The sequence below is a fragment of the Coturnix japonica genome, chromosome 14 (assembly GCF_001577835.2).
Source record: "Coturnix japonica isolate 7356 chromosome 14, Coturnix japonica 2.1, whole genome shotgun sequence".
Lineage (NCBI taxonomy): Eukaryota > Metazoa > Chordata > Aves > Galliformes > Phasianidae > Coturnix > Coturnix japonica.
Window position 1 is genome coordinate 3,559,030 of NC_029529.1, and position 25,993 is coordinate 3,585,022.

At 37.5% G+C, this 25,993-nt stretch overlaps 1 long non-coding RNA gene across 1 annotated transcript in view; it reads right to left on the reverse strand.

Moving 5' to 3' along the window:
• Positions 1-347: 347 nt before the first annotated feature.
• LOC116654092 overlaps positions 348-25,993 on the reverse strand; it is a 30,966-nt gene continuing 5,320 nt past the window's right edge. Inside the window, exons 2-3 of the long non-coding RNA XR_004308986.1 lie at positions 1,427-1,487; positions 348-1,314 (exon numbers count right to left, since the gene is read on the reverse strand). This is a non-coding gene — a long non-coding RNA (uncharacterized LOC116654092). The remainder of the gene's footprint in view (positions 1,315-1,426; positions 1,488-25,993) is intronic.

Genomic DNA, 25,993 nt, shown 5'->3' on the forward strand with positions numbered 1-25,993 from the left:
TCATTGTGTAGTCTCTCATTTACTTAACACTGCAGTGCTACTGTCAAGATACACACATGCATTTCAAAGCATCATGGAAAAAAAACAATCAAGACATGTATAAAGGAGTTCCGGAGTAATGTGAGCAATGGTGAGATATGAAATCAAAGAGTATATCATTGTATAAATAATTAAAATCAGAGAAGCATCTACTAATGAACTCAGCTGCCAAAGTTCTTAAAAAATACCATCCATCAAAAATATTGTAAAAGAAGAAAGAAAATGTACAAATGCAATTTACTTCATGTAATGTTTATTAGTAGCAAAGACAGCTACTTCATAATCATTTACAAAAGTAGACATTAACCTATAACCCCTGCACCAAATTCATTCAGGGAATGAGTTACTTATTTGGCTACAAACTCAAGAAGCCAACCACTAGGAAGGAGCTTTGGGATTTACACTGAAACTTGGAGAACAGGAAAGTGTTCCATCATTTGAAAAGGAGGTTCAAAAGTATTTGTATTTGAAATTGATTAATGATTTTATTATAAACACAGTATGTCAGCACATGAACAGAAAATGAGCAATAACGCATTGCATTCATTTCTTTCATATTTAAACAGTTTCCTTTTCATTATCAGTCACTGATAATCTATGATATAAAAACTAAATACTATCAGACATAAAATGGCATCAAAATGGAGTTCACATTATTGATTTCAAAACAACTTACAACAGTTCCCCTTTTATTTCAAAACATGTCTGAATTCTGCACAATTCCTGCCAAGATCTACCTCACCATCCCACTTTCTTTAGGCAGGATGAATTATATACACTTTCTGATTCTGACAAATTCATCCATAGATAAAGAGAAAGCAATCTTGTGGTAACGTTAACAGTAGTAATAGAACAATTACATCTGTTTTATGGAGCTGTAACGTTATAGAATATCTCCTAGATGCGCAAGTATGGTGCTTTAGGAGGAACAATTACTGAAAGCATCCTTAAATCAGTGACACAAGAACAGCAACAAGCAAATGCTTACACACAGTGTGTCCCCAGCAGAAAACCATGCGCTGGGATTTCATTCACATTTACATACAATCATGGAAACTTCCATACACTTCAGCATCTATATTACGCATTATATATATTTCAATGCACGCATGTTAACTTCAAGTCTAGGGACCTTCTTCTCATTCTTGTATTTCCTTCAAAATTCCAAGGGGGGGAAAAGCTGAACCTCAGATACAAACACTTTGCTCTGTTAACTTTAGAGCTCTGGTAAGCAATGATACAGACACTATGATAACAGGTTTCAGAGACCTGGGCCTGAAAGAAAAAAACTACCATGTTTACTGTGATATGTAGATACCACCCAAGGCATGGCTGAATGTATGCTATGGTCAGCTAATCAGGAACTTGTTTATAGATGCCTGCTCACCTGCCAGCTGGTAAGGTCAGCTCCTTCACGTTGAGATTCCAAACTCCAGCAGAGAAAGCTACTATGGGAATAGACCATAAAAGCCATCAAAATAATGATTTTCAGTTAAGTCAGGGTAGATGGCAGCTGAGTGGTTGGCACCTGAACTTCTACCTCTTTTCCACACTTCTCTGCATTCACACTTGGACAATTCCACACAGAGCTACCTAAACCTGCTCCTCCCAAGCTGCAAGTTTCTTTCCATTTCAGATCTCTTTTCTGTGATAAGCTGCCAAAGAGACAGCATGATATCTCACTAATTACTGTCTCAGTATCTCTAGTGAAACAACAAAAGAATAATAAAGGTAAGAACTCATCCAAGAATAATTAAGGAAGTCACTGTCAATGCGTTTCTGTGGAAGTAAAGCTTAAATCATATCTCATACATATTTGTTGTCCAAACCAAGGCGGCTCTACAGCTGGCAATGCAACTCTATGAATTGGGGCCATTCCCAGCCTCTATATTTCCTTCACTATGAAAAGAAGAGCAAGAAACCCTCCATTCCATCTCATCCTTCATCTGCTGTGTTGTGCAACTGGCATATTTTGCTAACACATGGAATAAGTGTTTGTTCCATCTATAATTATAACCAACACTGACCAAAATAACCAGTTTTAGTGGAGAATTCTCTCTACTGCAGGTGTTGGTAATTAGCAAAGAATGGATCAGTTGATGTTCACAGGCGCAACCTTTCCTACATTTTATTTGCAGATAAACTTCCTTAATGTATTGTTCTCATAATGTGTGTGTATATCTTAAGACTGCAATTCTGTATAAATATTTAAAATAAATCAGTAGCAGCTTTCTCTAGTGACAAAATAGAAATGAAACTTGCGAAGACGAGAACAAAATGTTTTTACTGGAGTCTACTGAAAACTGTATGAGTTTATAATGGAAATTCTTCACACCACTCCCCCTCTCATTTCCTGTTGTCATATAAATAATTCACCAGCAATATACTCATTCTGAGCAAGAACTGAAAAAAAAAATAAACAGAAGACCTAGAGATATCTATGGGCTCTGCAAAAGTTTTTATAACATGAAATAATTTAGTAAGTTAGCCCAGGTAATCACTTGTGAACAAGACAGCCTGACACTGGGATGAGAGGAGAGGATTGCAGAACTTGCAGATATAGCTGCTTCAGAGGCTGGAATTTGATTTCCTTATCAGGCTCAGAAGGTTTGCTGATGCAAAGCAAGGCACAAACACTGAGCTTTCGTATTTTAAGCATGCAGAGAAGAAACAGTAATTGCATTGTGATGGCTTAGAGTTCAGGTCAAAATAAGTCACTAAAATGAGTGAATAATTCGGATTTGACACATCTGCCAAGGTAGAGGAATGGGCCAGGTATCTTCCTGTCAACAGCAAGTAGTAAGTAGATTTTCCTCCATCCCTATCACGCTCCAAAGATCTTGAAGCCAAAAAATCTTTTTATCTGAATAATCCAGTTTTAGCTCAGTGGAACAGGATATGCAATTATAGAATGTTGCTGCAAACTTCCACATTACTCCTATCAATTTTACTCATCCCACCGTGACCTGTTGGTTCAAAAATAATTTCCAGGAGAAGGATCTCAGCACTTTAAGGATGAATCCTGCTTCAGTACATGGGCTTGTTGAACATGCTCATTCTTCCGAGACTATTCTTCCTCTTGGGAACCCTCAAACAATTCTTCCAAAAGAGGAAGAAGTCTGAGAAGCTGCGATGACATTGCAGTAAGCCTAACCAACCCTACTATGGCTGCCTTCTCCATTTGTCTAGGGTAGTGTAAATCAATCATGGGATTTGTGTATGGCTGCCTACATTACTTTCAGGAGAGCCTGGGCACAAATCCTGAACAGCAGCTGTGCCTTCTTACCAGTTACTATGCAGTTGTAAAAGGAAAAAAGAACAGTTCGCAAACAGGTGATGACAGCTGAGCAAATCAGAAGCTCTTCCTTCAGGCATAAATGCCAGATTCATCCTAAGGGTTGGCTATAATTAAGGAAAATAAGGGAGAGGGCAAACAGTTCTCTTCATACTTACAATATGATTCCCCCAAATAAATTATATCAGAAAACAAATGTAAGCAGTTTTTATCCATGTACTGAAAAAGAACATATCATTCAAACAACAATTCAAAACACTATGATAATGTTCTTCCATGATATATAGTGGGGAATAATGTCAAAGCATAAATGTCTCAACATTATGAAAGATCTGAGGGGACAAATTCTGTCCTTAGCACTTCCAGGCATTTCTATTAAAGTCAATAATGCTGCATAAATCTAATTCTGGGTAGAATTTGATCAGCAGTTTGTGAATGATCCTATATACTGCTGGAGTCTGCAGCTGTTTTATCCTGGTATTTAGCTGCTCTACTGCAAGCCTCTGACTCCAAATGAATAAATATACCAGTGTCAGAATGCACAAGTAGGGTAATTCTCAAAGGGACTGCAAATGGATCTTCTTGTTTGGCTATTATTCTTTTTTGATCATTGAAATCTCTTTCATATGGAGCAAAGGACTGGGGTAGGGGCAGAGGAAGGAATACAGGGTAACCTGACGAAAGTGCCATCAAGGTATATCTGAATTTGGATTTTCAAGAAGCCTGATCAAACTCAGCTCATACTGACAAATGATGTTTATGAAGGGTAAATGGGAATAAATTTGTGGCAGAAACAAAATAAAACCATTATGAGGGAGATGATGGATACTAAAGAGTTTTTCTGCAATTGCTAGAGATGGGGACCCATCTTTCTTCTCTGGACAGATCAGTCCCGTACACCGATAGACACTGTAAGATAATTCTATACATACAGAGGGGAAAATATAGGACATGCCTAACTGTTGAAGGCAGACAATCAAGCACTAAGTATCCTTTGTTCTCAAGTCTGCCTGCATAATGAACCATCTGTGACCCACAAGACTTTAGCAACGCTGGGGATGGGGTGGAGTGCTGGATTCTGCTGTTCCCAGGCCTCTTACGTAAACTGAGAAAGCATGTCTGTGCTATGCCCTGAGAACACAAGTGGAGCAGATGCAACAGCTTTCCATACCTAATGATGTCTGTATTCTCAAACCCATCCATCCATACTGGGTCAAAGAAGGAAAAGCTGCCCTACATTTAGGTGTTTTCCTACCACATGAATAAGCTTTTCAAATCCAAGGCAAGTTATCTCAAACTCACACCACTGTATGCTTTCAAAAAAAAGAAAGGCTGAATGAAATCAAAATTTGATCTTACTTATTTTGCATTAGCAAATGGACAATTTACCTCCAGATCAATGGAGGGAACAAGGAGTTTGATCACAAGTCTGTGACTTTAATGACCAGTATGAAATGAGAAAAACATTATTTGCTTCGGACAAAGTAGTTTTGCCAGGTCAAAGTTACATCTTCACTGATGAATCAAGGCACAGAGAGCTCAGGACTGGATGCAAATCAAACTTCATCTGTATTGAGAACTACAGAGCACAGATCAAATATAACAAAGCAAGATACTTCTTTTTCACCCCCAGTTTTAAATCTTTAAACCAGGCAAAGCACAGAATTGCAATTCTGAATACAGAAACTTTGAATTAGAGATGCAGACCAAAAGCATTCTGCAGTTCATTTAAATGAAACCAATGGTTCTGTCTTCTAGGACAGCATTATACTCTCGTAATGGTTAACAGAAATCAAAGGATTACTCTCCACTATTATCCTATAACAAACAGAATAGGTTAATAGCTGTCATTGCCATTTCTAAATGGAGCACTATATCATTATGCGTTGTTAGAGCTGACAGGAGCTCATCCCTATTACAGCACTTGTGTAACCTCACACAATAACAGCAGTGAGGTTTTGCAAGATATTTTGATTTTTGCAGCTATTATAAGATTCCAGTAAAGTGTTTACATTCAGTAGGGGAAGGGAGAGAGAAAACAGAAGTGTTTCTCTCCTTCATTTTAATTTAATGCTATTTCTTATACAACTCTTACAACTACTTTGACACAAGAGAAATGCCTGAGGGAGGCCAGACTGACAGCAAAACAGCCAGGAAAAATTATTTATGGAAAGAACAGAGGTGTAGGATGTTTTGTTTTAAAGAATAGACGTATGCTCCCTTTTGAGAGCAAAGGGAAAGTCAGCTCTGAGCCTTTCTTGAACTTCCTCCTTATTAGAACAAAACTGTCCCAAAGAAGTAGGACTCTCAGCACTCAGAATAGAACTAGAGATTTCCGTACTGTGCCTCCCAAAGTACCCTACAATATATTGCATGCTTGCTTAGGGACTCGCTTTTTCTGACCTTTCTTCTGTGCAGTAGTCCCAAAATACAACAGTCTGGTGTTCAAAGGAGGTCTGTGAGACTCAAACTGCAACCCACCTCTGACTTCCATTCACCTCTGTATTTTGCTGCCAGACTTCATTCCGGAATTACTCTTTGGTATAAATAACAGCTGTTCCTTTCAGATACTTGCAAATGTTTTTGATATACTAAATTCTGCTTTTGTGCCTAGTTGCACTGGGAAGCTTTTTCCCTATAAATATGATAGTGTAATGATCTAACTATCATTATCACTATGAAGTTTCTTATTTTATTTTTAAGATATTCTTAAAGTGAGCCTTGGCTGATAAATCCATCACTGCAACCTCATAACACATAACAAAGTTAAAGTTTTCCACAAGACAGAATGCAGAAGCTGTCCTGATTCTCAAGTCAATAGCACTGATCTTACAAGAAAGCCTATACAACATGTAACTCAGCTGTACAAGTTCCATGTGTAGCTATAAGTTCCCTCACTCCACTACCAAAGGAACCTGACAAAACATGATACATTTGCACTTAAATCTGTGGGTTAGCTGTCGGTATTTTCATATGAGTGGCACTATCTCAAATGGAAGTGTACCTACTGCCAATGGTGTAATTTCATCTGTAGCCTATTTGAGAGCACAGGCAGCTTTGTTGCATTGCCACGTGCTTTCTTTCTCAATCTATCTTTCTTTGTCACTCACACTATATAAATGCTTCTGGTTTCACACATGTCTCCTGCAGCATACTAATCGTTCCAAATGGTTTTATCCATGGTTAAGTGAAGATAAAATTTTAATGATTTAATTAGCAAGCTCCAGGAAAAAGAAATGAACAAAGGCAGGCACTTTTAGTGTCTGTCTCTCACGTTACATTAGAGCCACAGGACAGGGCAACATTCAACATCACTTCTCCTGCAACGCAGCACTTAGCCCACACCATGCCAGAACAGAAGTGGAGGACACAACAGCTGAGTGAATTATGGTTGTTCTTGTCTGCATGTCATGAACGATGCTTATTCAAAGTAAGAATGTAGGTTTAGGGTGGGGAAAAAATTACTATCCTTTGACACCTAAAGCACAAAAGCAACCAGAAAATTCAAATGCTGTTTTCTAAAGCATAAAAACTGGTTCGTTTTTAACATTTCCTCACAGGAGGAGCACAACATAAAGGCAATTTGAACCTGCCTCTGGGATGCAGCCATTCTAATTCTGCCTCTTGGCTCTCCTCTCCCGAATATGAAGAAGTCGGTTATAATATTCCATTTCATGTGTTGCACTGCTCTCTAATACACATACTGAATATCAAAAAGTAGCATGCAAGGAGATGAAAGGGAGTCTGGATTGCTCAGTCATTATAAAGTGTGATTCATTCAAAGACTCTAAATAATCAATAGGCAGTTTTACTCCTCAGTACAATCCATAAGGATCAACTGTACATGCTAGCCCCTCTTTAAGAATTAGAAACAAGGCCAGAGAGCAGGAGGGTACAGAGAAAACGCATTTAACTGCAAATAGAATTCCAGTCCATTGTAATGTAATCATTGTTTTAGTTCACAAAATTTGTGGTTGACAGCAATCTCACCCTGTCAGCCATCGCTGACCAAGAGCTGCGTTCACAATCCGCTCTTGGCAAAAGTGGTCGCCATGCAAACACTCCAAGCAATGTGATATCTATATTCTCATCTCATTATCATTATCCTTCTCAGCCAGAATCCCCAGTAAGAAGACATAGCTGGCCAAGTTCTACAGGAAGCTGCATGCACAGGATAATAAAGCTGTGAAAGCTACATGCAAAGGGAGGGTACAAAACTGATGTGTCATGCAGAGGGTAAGCAACTGATAAGGGATGTAGAGAAAAAAATTGAACTCATCCCAGTCACAGAAATGCTGCACAGCATACAATTCTAATGCTTCTTAGTAGTATCAAGTGTTCTTTCAGTATTCTGGTTCTCATAAAACCCACATCTCAAAATATGGACAGTGCCCAAATCTTCAATATGCAAATACTCCAAAGCAAGGATTCAGTTTCTTATGAGGCAATGGATCTGTTGTAAGTCACTGTGCTTAGCTAACACCAAGCTATCAATGAAAGGGTGACAGCACAGGTGGGAGAAGCCTGGCAAGTTACACTGTGAGTTGTAGAACTGACAGAGAGCAGCATATGAGGTAGAGGTCTCACATTCAGCTTAGAATCCAGACTTGATTTTCAATGCTTAGTTAAGAAGCAGATTACATGAAGCATACATATCAAAGGCACATTTATTGGACATCTCTATGTTGCTCATTTCTGCACAATATGCTTTTCATACTACTTGATTGCCTTAATGTAAATCTGACCAAAGATGTATTATTACAAAACACTCAGATAGAACTCGGTTAATAAAATTATGTCCAGAAAACAGAAAGAGCACAAAAACTGAGCTATTTACATACTAAAGGCATTGTCTATTTACAGCTGATATTTTCTGGCTGGTTTATTTCATTTTGTTTTCTCTGGAAACACAGAAAAAAATAACCCCAAAAAACAGTGCCGAGGAAATGAATGGTTTTTAACTTAGAGCTACACTGAAAGCACACACTGGCAGTTCAGTCTCAGCAAAATATAACATCATTGCTTACATCCCTTGCAACTAGGCTTGATGGATTGTCAGTAATTAATCATAATTACCTGAACGAAAAGTACTGTATGGCATGTGCACAATTTGCTGGTGAAACTACCAGGCACTACATTCCTCCTTCACCAGCACTAACACCACAGGGAAGCTTGTGCTACAATAATTCAGTTGAAGTGTTAATGATGCATCATAGGCTCCCAATAAGCAAACGCCTCCCCAAAGTCAGCCACATTTAGCTGACATCCTTGGAAATACACATGTGAGGAGCTTCAAAAGTTCCCTAACAAAGAGTACTTGAAGAAGGAACCACAGCAGCCCTTATTTGAGACCTCTTCATTTTTCCTGGGAAGGTAAATATTTGAAAACACTGAGAGATTAGTTTCAAGTCTTCCTCAAACAGAAAATTATCACTGGTAAGAGAATTGTCAGACTGAGCCTGGACACAGAAGCTCCATGTTCAACATTATCTACCAGACGTTTCACACTGCTGGCTCAATTATAAGCATTGCTTAAATTAATGGTAAGAAAATGCTGGAGGGAGAGACCTGTAATGTGAATTTTAGCCTGACAGCTATTTCCATTTAACAGGTTTTGCAAACAAATACAGCAATGTTAGCAGAGAACACGTAATGACTTTGAAGTCTGTTACAGGAATGGAGGAAAGGAGAATGTGCACATTTTGAATGTGACGAAGTTTCAATGCTATCAGTGCTGATGTGTGTGCTTAAATCATAGATACCTTACCAAAAACTGCCTCCAAATAATGAAATATAAAGTTACTGCAAGTGTTACAGGAGTGTTTATGGTGACAAATTGGTTGGCTGGTCTGACCAGTTTAACTAGGAACATTATATACATTATAGAAACTTGGACTCTTTCTCAAGTTCAAGCTGGGCAGAGGTCTTTATCTAGATCATCTCACTCAGTAGGATAAGGAACAGCCTTGCTTCCTACAACCAGAATTACAGAGGAATCTTCAGCAAAAGGACAGCTTTTCTGTGCAGAATGGACATCTTTTTAAGGTAGCCATTCCCAGACTATGCCATAGGATTCTAGAATCACATGGTTTCCTCAATCCTATCCTCAGAGCAAAGCACAAAACATTGCGCACAGAAAATGTGTTTTGTTTTCCAAGAAAAGAAAAAAAGATGAAGCAAGTGGGGTATTTAAACTGTTATAAGTCCAGTCCCACTAACGATAAGGTCAAAATGATGCTTTAGGAGGGAACCAATTCTAGCACACGATCCTGTGTGTTAAACCCTGGCATATTAACTTCAACAAGGCAGATTCAAGTTCAGTTCCTGCCAATTTATTCTTTGGAGGTTATGATCACAGAGGCCTGATAAAACAAAATACTTCTTTCTCTACAGTGGAATAACTTTGTAACATGAGAAATCAAGTATTTACTAGCAAGCTTATCTACCTTCATCTCATCACACTTTGATGTCCCTTTGGGAGCCCACATCTCCACGCACCTTTCAACTAAGCCTCAGTGTTAGTCAGCTTAACCTCCGAGAGGTCTGAACAAATGATCTTGTTCTTCTTTCAGTGAAAGATGTTCTAATTGCTCACAGCTCTTTAGGTTTTATGCCATGACAGAGTAAGGCTTCATTTTACTGAAGCAACGACAGAAGGGCCCTCCCAACAAAGAGCCCAGTAATTATTTTCTAAGGATATGTTTTTCTTTTTTTTTTTTCTTTTAGTTTTTTTAATTAAAACAAGGTGATATCCTACACTTTGCAGCTCTGTACAATCTCCTGTGCTTTCCTCACAACTTCTCTTTTTCAGGTGGAAACAAACTCATTGCAAGCTATAGGCTTCATTACATCACATTATGGGAGGGGAAAAGTTTTCATTAACTACTAATTCAGATTAGGAGTAAGACTTTTTCCCCCCTCCCTCTCCTTATGAACACATTCTGGTTACTGTAGCTCTTTTGTACCCTATGTTGTAATTTGTACTGTAAATCTGACAATCACTGCTTCTCAGATATTTTAGAAGTATTATGAGCCATCACAGCACCATAAGAGACAGCTCTTGAGACATGAGCTGTCTCAAACACGAGACCATAAAGAGCCAAAGGCACCAGAACCCTGGGTATATGGCAGAAGTCCACAGAGTTCTGTAAGTGCAATCAAGTGCAATGTAAGTGCAATGCAAGTGCAATGCAAAGTACTGCACAATACCAGAGTCACTATGACCCTGAGAGCACACTGTGTGTACACCATGCCAGGCACATCAGTACTCATGTACACAGAAGTCATTATGCCTGTCCCCTACATAATTAGTATTTGCATGCTTTCCACTGCCCAAGACTGTCATTTAGAAGGCTATAGATTACTGCCTTCCATTTCCCCACAAGTGACAAACTGCATAAAGGACAATTGTAAAATGATTCAAGGAAAAAAAAAATCAACAACAACCAAAATTGAACTTGATGACTTCGTTCATATCTGCTTTCATTAAGCAATAGGCATTTCTCTCAGGTCTTGATGAGCTGCTTACCTGAGGTATGGCTCTACAGTCTTCCAGGATATAAAGCTTGCTTGCAATTATTTTCATGGAATTATAAAGATGGAATGAATTTCCAACTTAATAGATTTCAGTGCTTAATTTGCCAAGCAAACTCTTATGTATTTCTTATTGGTCTAACTAACAAACAATAGTTAGAGTGAGAAAATGTTATGAACAAACTGAAAACATCTCCAGTCACTCCTATGAAATTCATTGAATCTCCTGTGCTGCCTTTTAACAAAACCCTGGAAAAAAACTCACAGACTTTTACTGGGGTCTATGAAGCTTAACCAACACAGTCCCCAATGGACCAAAGAACTCCTCGGCAGAGAACTCCAATCTCATCTCAAATTCCTGATAAATACATTTTGCTTGTCAGCTTATTTCAAATGACTACATATGACCTAAGTACAGATGGTCTCTCCAGTTATGTTGCATTAACACCACTGCAAACATTGTACAGCTTAAATTATACTCAGATGAACTAGAAGCGAAGTAAATCCAAAAAGGACAAAGATAATTCGCTCTATTAAGAAGTGGGGCAGCAGGATTCTACATTAGCTGAGATTTCAGAGTGGTATTTTGGTATTGCTCCAATACAAAGTACCCATCAGCAGTCAACTCTGGAAATGGCGAAGACAGATAACTGCAGTGGGGACTTGTCTTCAAAACTAGGGGAAAAGAAAGCAGGACAAAAGAAAAACAGAGCAGTGCTTCAAACACTGAATATTTTAAAACATTTATTCTGAACAAGTTATTAAAAACAAACTTCATCAGAAATTTGTTTCTCCTATCAACAGTTTTGTCCTCAGTCTGGAGAGTACATCCAATCATTAAAGTGCAAGTCCTACTTTGTATAAAAAACTTAGTGCAACCTTAGCTGTCAGTTCACTGCTGACAGGTTTGTCACATGCAACTACGTAAAACATTGCCTGATACTATTACAATTCAGCATTTACACTCCTAAATCATTCCTGCCTAAAAATTATCAAGTATTCAGCAGTTTTGAAAATCATGGTTTTCCACATCTAAATATAGATGCAGGATCTGCTTTATCACTACAGCAGAGAATTCTTCTTAGCTGAGAAAGTAAATATTAATTGTACTCTGGGTCTTAATCCATCACTCTGCACAGCACTAGGAGAATATTTAGAGCTCTCTAAAACCCTTCTTTCTTTAATATGACTTACAGCATATTGCCCTCCAAAGAATATATATGACACTCCATTTTATACACTGGCAATTGGAATGCTGTCAGCCGGATTTCTTTTGCCTTAATGTACTCTTGGTTCTATTTTTGTTTTTTCTGTGTCAGTCTTGTCTTACTGATGGATGTGGAAGCTGTGCTACACGATGTGTACTCCTAATTAAAATAAACTCATTTTTAGCTTGTTAACCTTATCTTAAAATATTAGTTTCCATACATAGGTTGCTTCCTATTAATTGTACGAGATACTTTTAAAAGAAAGTAAACGCTGAAAAACAAAACCTAAGTACATGCATGAGCCTACAGCCAGCACAAAGGGGTAAAGTTACAGCTAGGCAACCTTCCAGTAATACCACAATAAGAGGAAGGCTCAAGCTTTTGCTGTGTATTTATCTGCCCAGAACCCTTTTCTTATTTATCAGAACACCTGTTTTACAGATACAGCACACAGTTTTCTTTGTGTAGAGCTGCATTCACTTTAATTCTATTAAATAGACAAAGATTTTTTGTTTTTCTTTGAAGGCTTTCTATACGTCAAGGGTAGCAGGACCTGCTTTTCAGTGGCTTCAAAGGGGTTCTATCAGTGAGTCTCAGGGCACTCAGCTTACAGTGCTGAGTGAAACCGGAGCTGGGCTTCTGCAATAGAACCCCAGTGGAGTTCTTGCTGGGTAGAAAACGTGGGCAACTGAGAGGCAGGAAATAGAACAAGAAAAAAGGAACATGATAAAATCCATTCTTCCCATGCCTTTTCATTCAGAGATTGTCATGAAAGCCTGCTTACAGGCCTTTTACTCACTGTGAAGCTTGTCACTGGGATTTCCCCTGAACATTCTGCATGTATTACTACTCTCTTATACAGAGAAATATTTCACAGAATTCCCTTTAAAAAAATATTTGGAAATGATGCATGGGTTGACGAGCAATCTGGGGAATCTCAGCACATAAAACTACTTTTTCATGCAAAGGACAGAAAAGAAAAACATGCAGTATTTGTAAACATGTAAGAAATCAGCCAGTACCAAAGAAAAGAAATCACATCACAAACTCCAGTACTACAAATCAGAGTAAAATCTATTTAATTCCATAAAGTTATAGAGCATAAAATCAAGCCAGATCTGCACAACAGTTTCCAGCTGAAGTGCAGACAGAAGATCCTCTCACCTACGTCCACTGACAGCCATTAATTAATAGCAAAATATCTATTCATCTCTACTGTAATATTAATGAAGTTTCTTCTACTGAGGCACAGCTTACAGGATCTCTTTATCAAATCTAACGGCATGGATGAAACCCAAAAGTAGTCAGACAGAGAAAAGCGTCTTCCCAGCTGCACACTGTGGGATGGGCAAAGTGCAACCTCCTTCCCACTGGAAATCAGGCCAGACCCCTCCTTGGCCAGGTGTTCTCACAGCAGCCTCCTACTCCACAATAACAACTGTGTAGCAACTAATCAAAGGCATGTTAATTCCATTCATAGCACCCATTCCTTCCTAGTTCAAAGTCCTCTCCTCCTGCTCCTGATGAAGGCTGGTGATATTTCAGCAACATGTTGCAGTTTGTTCTGCTTTTAACCTTTGTCTCATTTTAGGCTGTGCACAGCTTACTAATAGAGTTGGACAGAACTGTGTTTTCCTGCCTTTTATTACAATAGACAAAGTAATATTTTCAGATGAATATACAGGATGTTCATTATAAAACCAGACATACACACCTGTATTTATTAATATACACAAGCTGTATTTGCTATATTTCAATAGGATACATTTCTAGACAAGTATATTTACTTCCAGGTATATAAACACACATTTACATACAATTTATATAACAGAGAATACAAGAGTTCTCAGTTTTTTCTTCCCCATAGAAAGAGCATCTCCACTGTTGCAGCAAGTTTAACAAACCTACATGATGTATATTATGGTGACACAAGTAAAACTCCAGTTTTAACTATAAACCCTTTTCACTGTTGTTGATCCTTCTAACCATTTCAGCGCAACTTGAGATCTTTAAATAGGCTATGATCAAAAATACTCTGCAAGAAAAGCAACTGAAAGGTTGTGTACAAACACAATGCACCTTGCATAACAAGAAGCCATAAATTCCACACAGAGCTGCAGCCAGGCCTACCCTGCTGCCTACAGATGGGGATATAGAAAAGTGGAGAAAACCTTTGGGAAGTGACACCCTGAAATGTTGTGTTCCAATGCAAAAAAAAACAAAACAAAAACACAACAAAACCATACCAGCCTCTTATGTACCTCTGTAGGACCATCATATGGAAGGTATTATAACAATAATGCTTTTTGCTTTTATTACCACTGGTACTGGCAGCTGTGCAAACATGAGGAACCATCTGCTGCTGTTTTATAAGTGCATGGGTGATCTGGGACAGCAGTGAGCTGAAAACATGATCTTCCTAAGTGAAGTTGGTTTAGTTTCTAACATTTTTTGTGAACAAATCTGTGGGCTAAAGAACACTACTCAGATATTCCCAACTTAGTTTCTGCATGTAGGTGTTGTATTATGTCGGTGTTTTTGTTTATGGCCAAAACTTTTAAGCCCTCAGGACAACTGTCACTCATAGGCCTTGGGGGAAATATAATGCTCTGACATGGATTTGTTGTAGATGCTGTCCACCTTCACAACAGCCACTACAAAAATAACAGGAAAAGCCCACCATGGCTTTCCCCACTCCATCCCCTTCCCCCTCAAACAAAAAATAGCCACAACACAACAACAAATTGTATTTTTTTCCATTCTAATATACAACACTACCTCATCATTTTCCTTCCGGCATTGCTGGCACCGGTCTGCATTATGCCATGTCAAACTGTTCTCTATTAAAAGCATGCTACTGTTTTCAAGCACATAAAAAGTGCCACAACTCCTGTAAGGAACACACAGTGATCCTGGCTGACTATTCGTTGCCAACCCATAAGTAGGACATTAAAACCCAGGCTCCTCAGTAAGAAAAGTAGCTCAACAACATGCAGAAAACAAAGGGTGATGTAATTTCTGCTACGTCGAGCACAAAGCAACTTGAGTATTACTTCTTGTCAGTTGTTTGTCTCATGGAGGTTACAGCAAACACTGCGTCTGTCCTGAAATTAAGCTAAAATTTGTGACATCATGGAAATCTGTATGATACAAATACGAGAACTGAGGCAGAATCTACTGATCTTAAGGATAAAATTCATAACAAGTCACAGTATTAAGATACTTCCATGATGCTTTGTATTTCCCAAGAACAGATGTTCACTAATTGACCCTCATGGATTATTTACCATTGGAAGTGACACTGTAACCTTTGTCCTTACAGTGCATCACTGAATCCCTTGTCTTACTTTTAAATTCTGGAATTGTTAAAACGAATCAATTGCTACACAAACTCGTTGTTACAAGAAATCAGAGGCCAAAAAATATAATAATTAAGTGATATTCATATAAAGGAGCAGACATCCACATAGAAACATCCATAATTACATCAGCTAGAATAAAATTATAAGGAACATAAGATCACATACTTCAGACATCAGGCCAACTTCACAGCTGCTACCCTGTGGGTTTTGTGTTTACCACCAATAAGTATCATAACTTCCAAGTGTCAGAGAGGACACAGACTTCACTGAACACTCAGTTTGATCTGTTACATCAGTTCTAAACTGCTTAAAAAGGACTAGAAGAGACTTGGCATTGTGAAAACTCTGAGATCAAGTAATAACTGTTTTGGGTTTTTTTTAATGGCAATTGTATGTAATATGTTTCCATTCACTTTCACATAATTAGTGACCTAAAATGTAATAATCATATTAATATCCCCCCCAAAATAATGCCAGTCATTAAGTGCTCTTTAGTGTGCCATATATTTTCCTGACATACATGTATATTTTAATAAAGCTGAGTGAAAATTTTACAGGAAGCTTTTAGCATCTTTTCAAGCATGAAACTGCCTTACTACAGATGGACTACTCCACAAAAGTGCATAATGCAACAACAATGCCATAATTACACTGACAACAATGCATTGCACAAACATAAGGGAAAAGGAGCTTTCTACCTTATGTACATATACTCCATGGATTTTTCCATTATCTAAAAATGCCCTTGATGCCTTTTCTTCCCCCTCTTCCACTACACCTTCACAAACATGATCTTAAATGCACAGTTTCTCAAACTACAAACTTTCTCCACCTACAAAATAAGTTATAAATTATAGTCCTTGGAAGCTAAATATGGAAACTCTTAATGCACACAGCCAATAACAATATATAGTTTTATGGCTAAATAGTAAGCCTGTAATTTAATCACAGGGCTCTGCAGCCACTTGTAAATCATGCAGGCTTTTACATCGTCAGTACTGCACCTTCTTCTGAAACACAAGAATGGTATTATTCTAAATGGAAGAGACAGTAAGGTAGTATTACCTTAAAGTAGAATTAACCCAAATGGAATATATTCCTTCTGGCCAGATGGACTGATGCAGTTCACAAGGAAGACACCGGTTTTCCAGAGGAAGGAAAAGCAAGTAGAGTTACCTTATGCTTAAAGCCTAAGACATAACAGAAACCAGACGAACTATCTCTTAATTCAGATATCCCCCTTCTCTTACTGCTTTTTGAGCATCTTGTATTTTTAACTAAGAGAAATTCTTGTAATATATGCTGCTATCCCTCCACCCTTGAAAAACCCAGCAGTTTTTGCATGGGATATATTCTGATATCTGACAAAATTTCTGTTGGAAAACCATACTTATGAAACTCAGGGAAAGCTTAAAGAAAACCAGTGGGACGGAATTAGGTCAACAACGAAAAGAAGAAAAACTGAGATGTGAAGACAAATACTAAGGGGCAAAAGAAGAAAAACAAAAGAAAATGTGTCCACTTATGGATTTTCCTCCATAAGAAGTCCTCAAAAATTCAAATTTCAGCAAGTATAATAAGCTGCACTGAGTGTATAATTGCACCCTACTTAGAAAAGCATCATGACATTGCCAACTGACACCACAGACTGTTATGGAGGACAAGGACTTAAAGTATCTTTCAGAAAGAGTGATACACTTTACAGTTCCTTTAAACTTTGTGATTTCTGCTAAACGTTATGTTTGCCATGCAACTGCCATAACAACCATGCTAATGAGCAGCCTCTACAGCGAGGGTTTGTAAGTTCTTGCTATGTCAGCAACACTACTTAGTCTTTTAACAGTTAGAGGAGATAAAAGCTCGCACTTGGCACATTTCAATAGTTACACTCTTTTGTTTATTTAGGAGTTGCACTGACACCCTATTGCTTTCCATGAATGTTTATTCCAGGTCAGTTCCAACACAGCACTTCACCAAGAGCAGACGCTGTCTGCCTCCCTCTATCCCCTCTGTGACTCCAGACACCTAAGATACAATCTGCAAAGTCTACAGAAACAGAAGCATACTGAGAATTGTGATCACTAGTGCTTTGAAAGAAAGTTTCCTTGAATATGAAACTGATTTTTACTTCAGATTACTAACCAAGGAGAATGCATGATGAATGAACACTATAACTCGCAGAGAGACCACAGCTGAGAAACTGCAGCATAAATATAAAGAACTGGTTAACTCTATGTGGTGAGTGTTGTGGCTGGAGAATGGGAACCACTAGATAAAGCATCTCTGAAGGGGAAAGCATTAGTCAAACTTCACACTCAGTTCCATTCATCTTGGCTATCTCAGATAAGACTGAACAGCTGACCCATCATTTGACCTACTGAATCATAACTGGAAATACATATCCTTGCTTAATTTTTTTCAGTTCCAGGGTGACATATGAGTTCTTAAGACTTAGAGTCAGGTTATGCAATCTGAATTTAAATATCTCAGGTATTTTATACAGTTAGAGTAAACATGCACCCAAATTAAGATAAATCTTATCAATACCTTAGATTACCCTCTCACTGCCTGCCACACAGTGGAAAAAAGAACAGTGAAATGCTAATAGAAGGATTTCACTGAGTTCATAGAATGCCCTGAGTTTGATGGGCCCAGCTTGTACAAATGCTTATTCATACATGGTTGATAGAAATATGGGAGAGAGTTAATTGATCACATCTCATTTCAAAACAGAACCATAAGATGGAAGCCATACTTCTAGCACATACTAGTGACAAAATGCCACATGTACAACAGGCCACTCACATACGGGGAAAGTCTTTCAACTCTACATCCAATACGATAATTTCTTTGTTACACAGCCAAATTACTGGATATGTGTGAACTAATATTTTTTCAACTTCATTCTAGGCCAGTGCAGAAACAAGTCAAAACGACCACTTATATTCTAATTGAACACCAGCTGTTTTCATATGGACTGGCTGTCAGCCAGCCTCCTGATGGATTTGTCTGTGGTTTGTAAGAACAGAGGTCACAGACTGAAGTTCTGGCAAATACAACTTCAATATATGCTTAGTAATACAGCTACAAAATAATTGAGCAGGCATTTCTCTATGTTTCTTCAAGGCAATAGAGGTGAGTTGGCCTCAGTATAAATTCTGAGGTTCTTACTGGAACGACCTACAGTTAGTTTGCTTTAAGTTCAAGAAGCTTTTCTGAACTTCTGATCTCCCAGTTTCTGATAGTACTAAAATCTGTTACTCTCTAAACACATGGAGAAAATTATTTAACTTTTTGATGGCTGCAACAACTTTTAATAATGATCTCTCACTTCTCCATTTCTGATTTTACCTTCTTGCCCTAGAATGTCTTTCTGCGGAATGAACAAGGGAGACGCTATTCAATCCAGATTACATAAAAAAAATATGATTTAACTCCGTACCACTGACACATTAACAGGTAGATGTCACTAAAATTAATAAACTCTATCCAAGACTTGGATCCAAGCCACAGAAAATTATTCTGAAATTAAGTGATATAGCATATATCATTTCTATGCCAGAGTAGGATGAATCGTTGTTTTCCATTCTACAAGACTCCCAAATCTAATCAGATAACCTTAGACTTCCTACTCTGGGAAGGACATCACACTGTCAGGAGAAATTTAGTACATGAGAAGAGTGGATATTATGGTCAAAACAGGTAACATAATCCGGCTTGGTGTTTATAGTAGCATCTATATAAACATATCCTCTCTCTACATTGAGACTGACTATCAAACATTGCCCCAAATGTAAAGAATGCAATGCTTTGGTTTCATTTGTTATCTAGGGTGAGTAAAAACTGAAGTATAACCTAGATTAAAACTAAACCTTTAAGATTACAGTAGCCTCTCTCCACCCAGACACAGATGCACAGAAAAGCAAATGAAGTAACTATCTCTTGGAAAACTATTGTTTTCTCATGCACATTTAGAAACTACTATACTCATTTCATGAACTCAGAAGTCAAAAAAGGCCATGTAGTTATCTTCTAGAGCTGTATTACTCATACTCAAATACTAGGAAGAGAACCAAATTTGAGAAGATTTCTATGAAGTATGGAACCATTTCATTCTGTCATATCTGAGCAATTAAAAACACACATTTCATATTATTGTGCTTGGACATTATTGTGCCAATGACCTATTTCCAAATGAGATGGTCATAAACACCAAATTACAGCCAGAACTGATGAGTAGAGTTACCTGAGGTACATCTAGCACTATTTTATACACTGACCCTTCACAACATGTCTCCCAGCCACTGTATCCATCCACCAGTAAAAGCAAGAAGAGTCAGTCACATGTCTGCATACAGTACAAAGAACTCCAGTGTCTCATGTGAAAGAACCGCTTTAATTATTTGGTGAAGGAAATGAAATAATTTCACATCTGAAAGTCAAAACATTCAAGTACTCAAAGTTCTTTTTTTTGTTTTGTCTGCTCTTTTAGTTTTTAACTAGGGAAAATAAATATCTTCAATCTTTGTGATCCCACATCTTCCATCTCTTTGCAAGGAAATCACCCAAAGATATAAATAAACCATTCTAAATAAAGTTCAGACTGACTGCAGCATTAGACACGTCTGCTAATGTATGTGACTGTCAGCCAAAATAAATTAACCTCCAATAGAAGTCATTTTCATAAAATTAATTATTCCAATGTCATCTAGAAGAGACAGGTGCACCACCACTGTTCCTTCAACTAGAAGTTTCAATCAACTTCTCATACAGGCTTCAGTTAGAAAACCTTAAAAATGGATCTACGTTTTCCTTGTATTGCCCTCTCTAGGCTGAGAGTTCATTATTTTTCAGTTAAACTCAAAGACTTGCAAGAAAAACAAAGGGGTTCTGAACAATTACGATATAAATTGAGAGGAAGCTTATTGAACTGAGCAACACTGAGCCTCATGCACTAGAATATGGAACTGAGACACTGGCACATCCTTCTTCTGGAAGAATAGCAAATATAGTCGCTGTAAATCTCTTGCAAATGGTTTCATATAGTTAGCTGGAGACTGACCATAGCTGCCAATGTCAGTGTGGTTCAGTCCCCCATACCACATTAACACAGACTTAATGTGCTTATTGCTAAACTGCAGGTAAAGCTCCAAAACCTTAGAAAGTTATGTCAAATATATTGTCCAGTATTTTAAATTTCAACATTAATAGCAATACAGATCAAGCCAAAAGGAATCAAGATACATAAATGCATCCAAACCTGGAGATGTATTGCTAAGACTTTCAAACAGCTCAATTGTATTTCTTCAGCAGTGACTGAATGTTGCAGGATACAGCTGAGAACCATATGTAAATTCCTGAGCTAGTGCCAATCCAAGCTAAAACAATCCTGTGGAGTGTAATCGTGCTGGCAAAAATAGCAGGTTCTCTGCTACATTAGTGCTAGAGCCCAAGTCTTCCCCTGGGCCATGCTGTAACAGGAGGTTCTGCTCCTCACTCTTTCCTGCTGTAGGCACATCCTGAAGTAGAAATAATTTGGACAACAGGAGCATGCTACACACTGGCACTGTCTGAACTACTGCTTTGAATATATTGCCACTAACATCATACTGCAAAGGTCCCCTCACCCCCCACATCAAGGTGAGAACACTCCATCTCCTTACTGTGTACACTGAAGTAGTGCCCAAAACACTAGAGATAGAATATTTTCCTCTTCCTTTGAAACTCTAAGTTTCACCACATAGCATTGCTGGCAGACTAATAATTCCTCTGAGCCTGCTTTCTTTCCTCATCAACCAATTCATGTTCAGATACACTAATGAAGTATTCTAGGTAAGTTATTCCAAAAACAAGAATTACAATTACAACCCTGTCATGTATGCATGCCTCTGTTCGTGTGCATTTTAAAGAATGCTAATATCTTTCTGAAGCTTACGTCTTTCCTGGCTTAGTGGGGACAGAAATCACTTTATTAGCACAAAGTCTGTTTAGAAAGGATAACTGTAAGCCAGCTGCAAAGTTTTGCCTAACAGTAATTTGTATGTGGAAACATTAAACATAAGGGTACAGAAAAAACCTGAATGCTCTAGGCAAGGCTTTTTTGCAGAATAAAGATTCATCTCCTTCTGCACAAAAACAATAGTTTTCAAACATCACAACATTCCAGGAGAGAATTGGAGCATATACTATTCAATTTTACAAACTGTTGAATTGTACACTTGAGACAGTAAATACGGACAGCATGATTAACAGACTTTGTATTCCAGCAAGCGTTGATATTCTCTGTGTGTGATGCATCTAAAGAGCTGCCCTGGGGCAAGACCCCAGTGCAATCAGTGCTGTCAGGTGTAAAGATACTCTCTTAGAATATCTGTTAAGAAACAAAGATTACAGTTACTTGCAAAGCAGGCTGTTTAATTTTGACTGTTAATTTTACAGGCAGCTCAGGCACTTTTTATCTCTGAAATAACAGGTTGACATAAAATATTTAGAGGGTTATTTTCATCACCAGCAGGATAAACAAAACAACATTCTGCAACCTTTACATTCCTTTCCTGTCTACGTCTTAACAAATTCAAGGCAGAATAAACAAGGTGTACTGTCAACATATACTAGAGGAAGTATGAGTCCTACCAATTTGTTGGACTCAACCACTCTGTTCAAACAGACTTCAGAAAAGAGCTTCAGGTTTACTTCATGCAGGTCTGCTTCAGTTTTTGGAGAACAGAAAAAGTTGTTAAATGATATTAAAGGAAGAAGACCCTCAATCTCTTAATATGATGAATTCTGTTCTTGTTCTGCATTATCTGATATGATTTACTTGGAAATAAACTATATACCTTGGTTGCTATAACTTTGAAGTGATAACCATATAGCTGTTTGTTGTTTCCCTAGTCACTTGATAGAGTAAAGACCTGAACTCTAAAGGATATGCAAGACTTTCCTAACACTACATCCTTTAGTTCTGTTACCTTTACAAGTGGGAAAATATACACAGTAAATGCAATCTCAGCTTCCCAAAGCATTTGTCTTTCCCAGAAGAATGACTCACCACATCCTGTTGGTTCAGTGGTAGTACTGGTACCAACCTATCAGTCATTTCAATGGGTGCTACTAAATCAGAACAATCGCAGGTATCAGTAAAAAAAAAAAAAAAAAAAAAAAAAAAAAGCTTCTTTTCTCTAAATTCATCTTGATCAACCCCTTTTCCTAACAATAAAAATCAGTAGGTACTTGGTACAGAGACCATATTAGTCCTTTCAACAGACCGCAAACCACAGTTTATATCTGATAATAAATGTTAACTTAAAAACTTATTTCCTCTTGTGTGGTACTGTCAAAACACATCATTCTAGGTTTGAACACACCTTGCTAAATAACTTACATTTGTTTTTTCTTGTTTTGTGGTTACATAGTATGCATCAACATGATATTAAAGTGAGGGTCTAAGAAGTCACTCACTACATCAATAAGACTGCAAGAAACAGAGCCTTGGAATTTCTATTTGAGATATTAATTTGAATGAAGAGAATAAGAAATGCAAAAGTTCAAAGTTGTTAAACATACTTAACTTTAAGCCTATTTCTAACTCCTGTGTGGAACACAGGCCTTCAGAAATATAAGCATGCCTTATTCTGCAGCAATACCTGGTTTGCAAACATGTGCTCTATATAAATCAAATGCAGGCAGCCATCGTAAAAGACTATAGAATTTGATTAAAATAATTCCTTAATGTCATCAGTAGATAATGTTTTGTTCTTTGTAAATAAAAGTTACTTCAGGAATAGTGGATTATTAATCACATTTATCAGATCTACAGTATAAAGGTTTCCTGTCTCAGTAGCACATTATAGCCTATCATGATTTCAAACTGTATGAGCATAATAGCATTAACAGAGATGAGTCTCAATACATATCAAGCATTTAACTGAGATATTTGTACTGAAGAAATAGCATAGCTGAAGAATAACAAATTGCTACTTGGTGGATAGCTATTAGGATGGTACTTATTAAACACAAGATCTAAAGCCTACATTCACAAAACTGTCATATTCATTGCAGCACTCAACTCAAGCTTTGATTTGCACAAGCCAGTAAAATCCATGCCTACATACTAAGCACTTTGACTATTTATACAAATATTAAGAAGAAAATGCAGCGCTTCTAAACTGAATTTTCAACAGCCATCCAGTTGAGGAGGTAACCTCAACTCAGATTGATACTGGCCATCTGAAAGTATCAAAGGAAAACATGCACCTTCAGTCTCATTTCTTTTGAGATTTATCAGATGTGAATCCAACTTGTGAGCTAAGACTCTGTAACATGAACTAAAGCATGCTAAGTATGGACTACTAGTAGTATATGAAATCTACAGCATGGATACCAGCAAATATAGGAATCTAAATCCTACTCCATGTTTATGCACATTTGTCTTATCTCTCCTCTTCAACTACATGACTGAAGCACACACATTTCATCACACCACTTTCAGTGTGAAAATGCTCTGCACTATTAAAATAAGGTAAGCACCTGGTGATTCAAACTGCTTTTCTAGTACAGTGAAAATCCCTATAAATTTCTTGAGAGAATACATAAGTTAATTTAAATTTGATCACACGTGAAATAAATAGGGAACAGTTTCTTCTACTTTAGTCACGTTGTAAATGTAGAGTAGCAGATTCCACAGGGACAAGCTGTAGAAGGAAATGCTCAGAACACACAGAAAAGCAGAATTCTCATTAATTGCTATTACTCTTGGAGCAGTATGATTCCAAATGTTTAAACACATTGTGACACATCACTGGATGAAAACTTGCTGATATTCTGTATGTGCACCAACATGTGTACAAGCTTTTACACTTTGTTAATTTTATGTCTAATTAATGCAAAACTTGCAATAACATTTTATAATTAAAGCTCTTTGTCATTAGAGGCACACTTAAGACACATCACAAAGACGTCCAATTTCATCGGTAAAGAATGACAGACTATAAACAGCACATTAAGCAATTTGAAAATCATTTGGGGAAAAAAACTTAATTACCAGGTTCAAATTATTGAAATTGCTCATGCTACTGTTAAAAAAAACCCTCTCTCAAAACTCTCAATAGAAATTATTGACCCATTCTTCTAAAGTTAATCTAAGAAATACAATTTGTCTTGAGGCCTTTCTTAAGAAAGTAATAATTCAAAATTGTGCTGGTCTCCAATAAGTGAGACTTCAAGACAATTTTGATCCATTGATGAATTCCTCCTAATATGTTCCCCGAGGTACAATTTCCCTAAATGTATGAGACATTTACAGTCTTTCAGAATGTGCTGCTTGGGATGCTCTATCACACTGTATTAGTATTACATTACCCTGTCAAGTTATCTGTTATTTTCACAGGGGGGAAAAAACCACCTATGTTTGACCTTGAAACTGCTGACAAAAGTTTACAACTCCCTCTATTACTAAAAGAAAATGGTTATATTTTTTGCTAATAACTGCAGTAGACATAAGATACATATGAGTCAGACAATTGCAGGGGCTCATTCAGAATAAGATTCTAGATCCACTAATAATCACAATATAGGCTTTTTTTTCCCCCTAAACAGAATTCTACAAAGAAAGGCAAAGCAAACAAGGCCAGTTATACAATACAGTTAACAAAAACACGAAACAATTTCTATGTGTTGATTTGTGCCTTCTCTATTCTGTTCCTATCAGCACAAACTCAGGGTGCTAACTACTTTTGCAATCATAAACAGCCCTGAATGCTTGATACAATGCTGCCGCTTCTGCTATACACGCTTACACATTTCCAGTCATAAAACAAACTCTGGACCTCTTCTTCAGCAAGAGCTTCTGGAAGAGTACCCTGAGGATTACTACGCCAGCATAAAGATCTCAGCTGCATTGGGCACAGTTATAAAGCTTTCCATGCAACAGATTTCGTGAGTTTATGCCTCACAATAAGCTTCCAAGAGTAAGAGTTATTTGTACATTAATCTTCATCTTAATAACCCTTTTGCTTCAAATAAATTAGCTATACTTAGCTGCATCATAATACAATATACTGTAATGTGCCAGAAGGAAAGCTGCTCTTCCATTTTTCTTGTTAAGAGTTTCTCTCCACCTAAATGTTTATCAGGGAATCGATGCAAAGTGTACCCAGACAGAATGGGAGCACGATTAAAACAAAGGTTCTTGTTCACTCCTTGTCTGCTACAGATCTATGTGTGTTGAGAAATTAATATTAAAGTGACTAAAAATTGAATAATTTTAAATGGTTTGCAGTTGAAAAATTCTACACCCGTGATGGTTTAAGCAGTGCTTGGAGATGTAACATTTCTCCCCTGCACATATTGCCTCCCCACCGAGTTCCTGTAATCACCTGCATTCCGGTAATTGTTAGGATTCCTTTTGATGAGTTTCATCTGAAGTAACAAACACTAAGTTACTATAAGCCTGTGTAACTTGTTAGAAAACTGTTTCACTATTTCCATCTTAATCAGCCTATCATATAAGAGAAATTATCTTCAAATAACAAGCCCAGGACTACCGGAGGCATCAT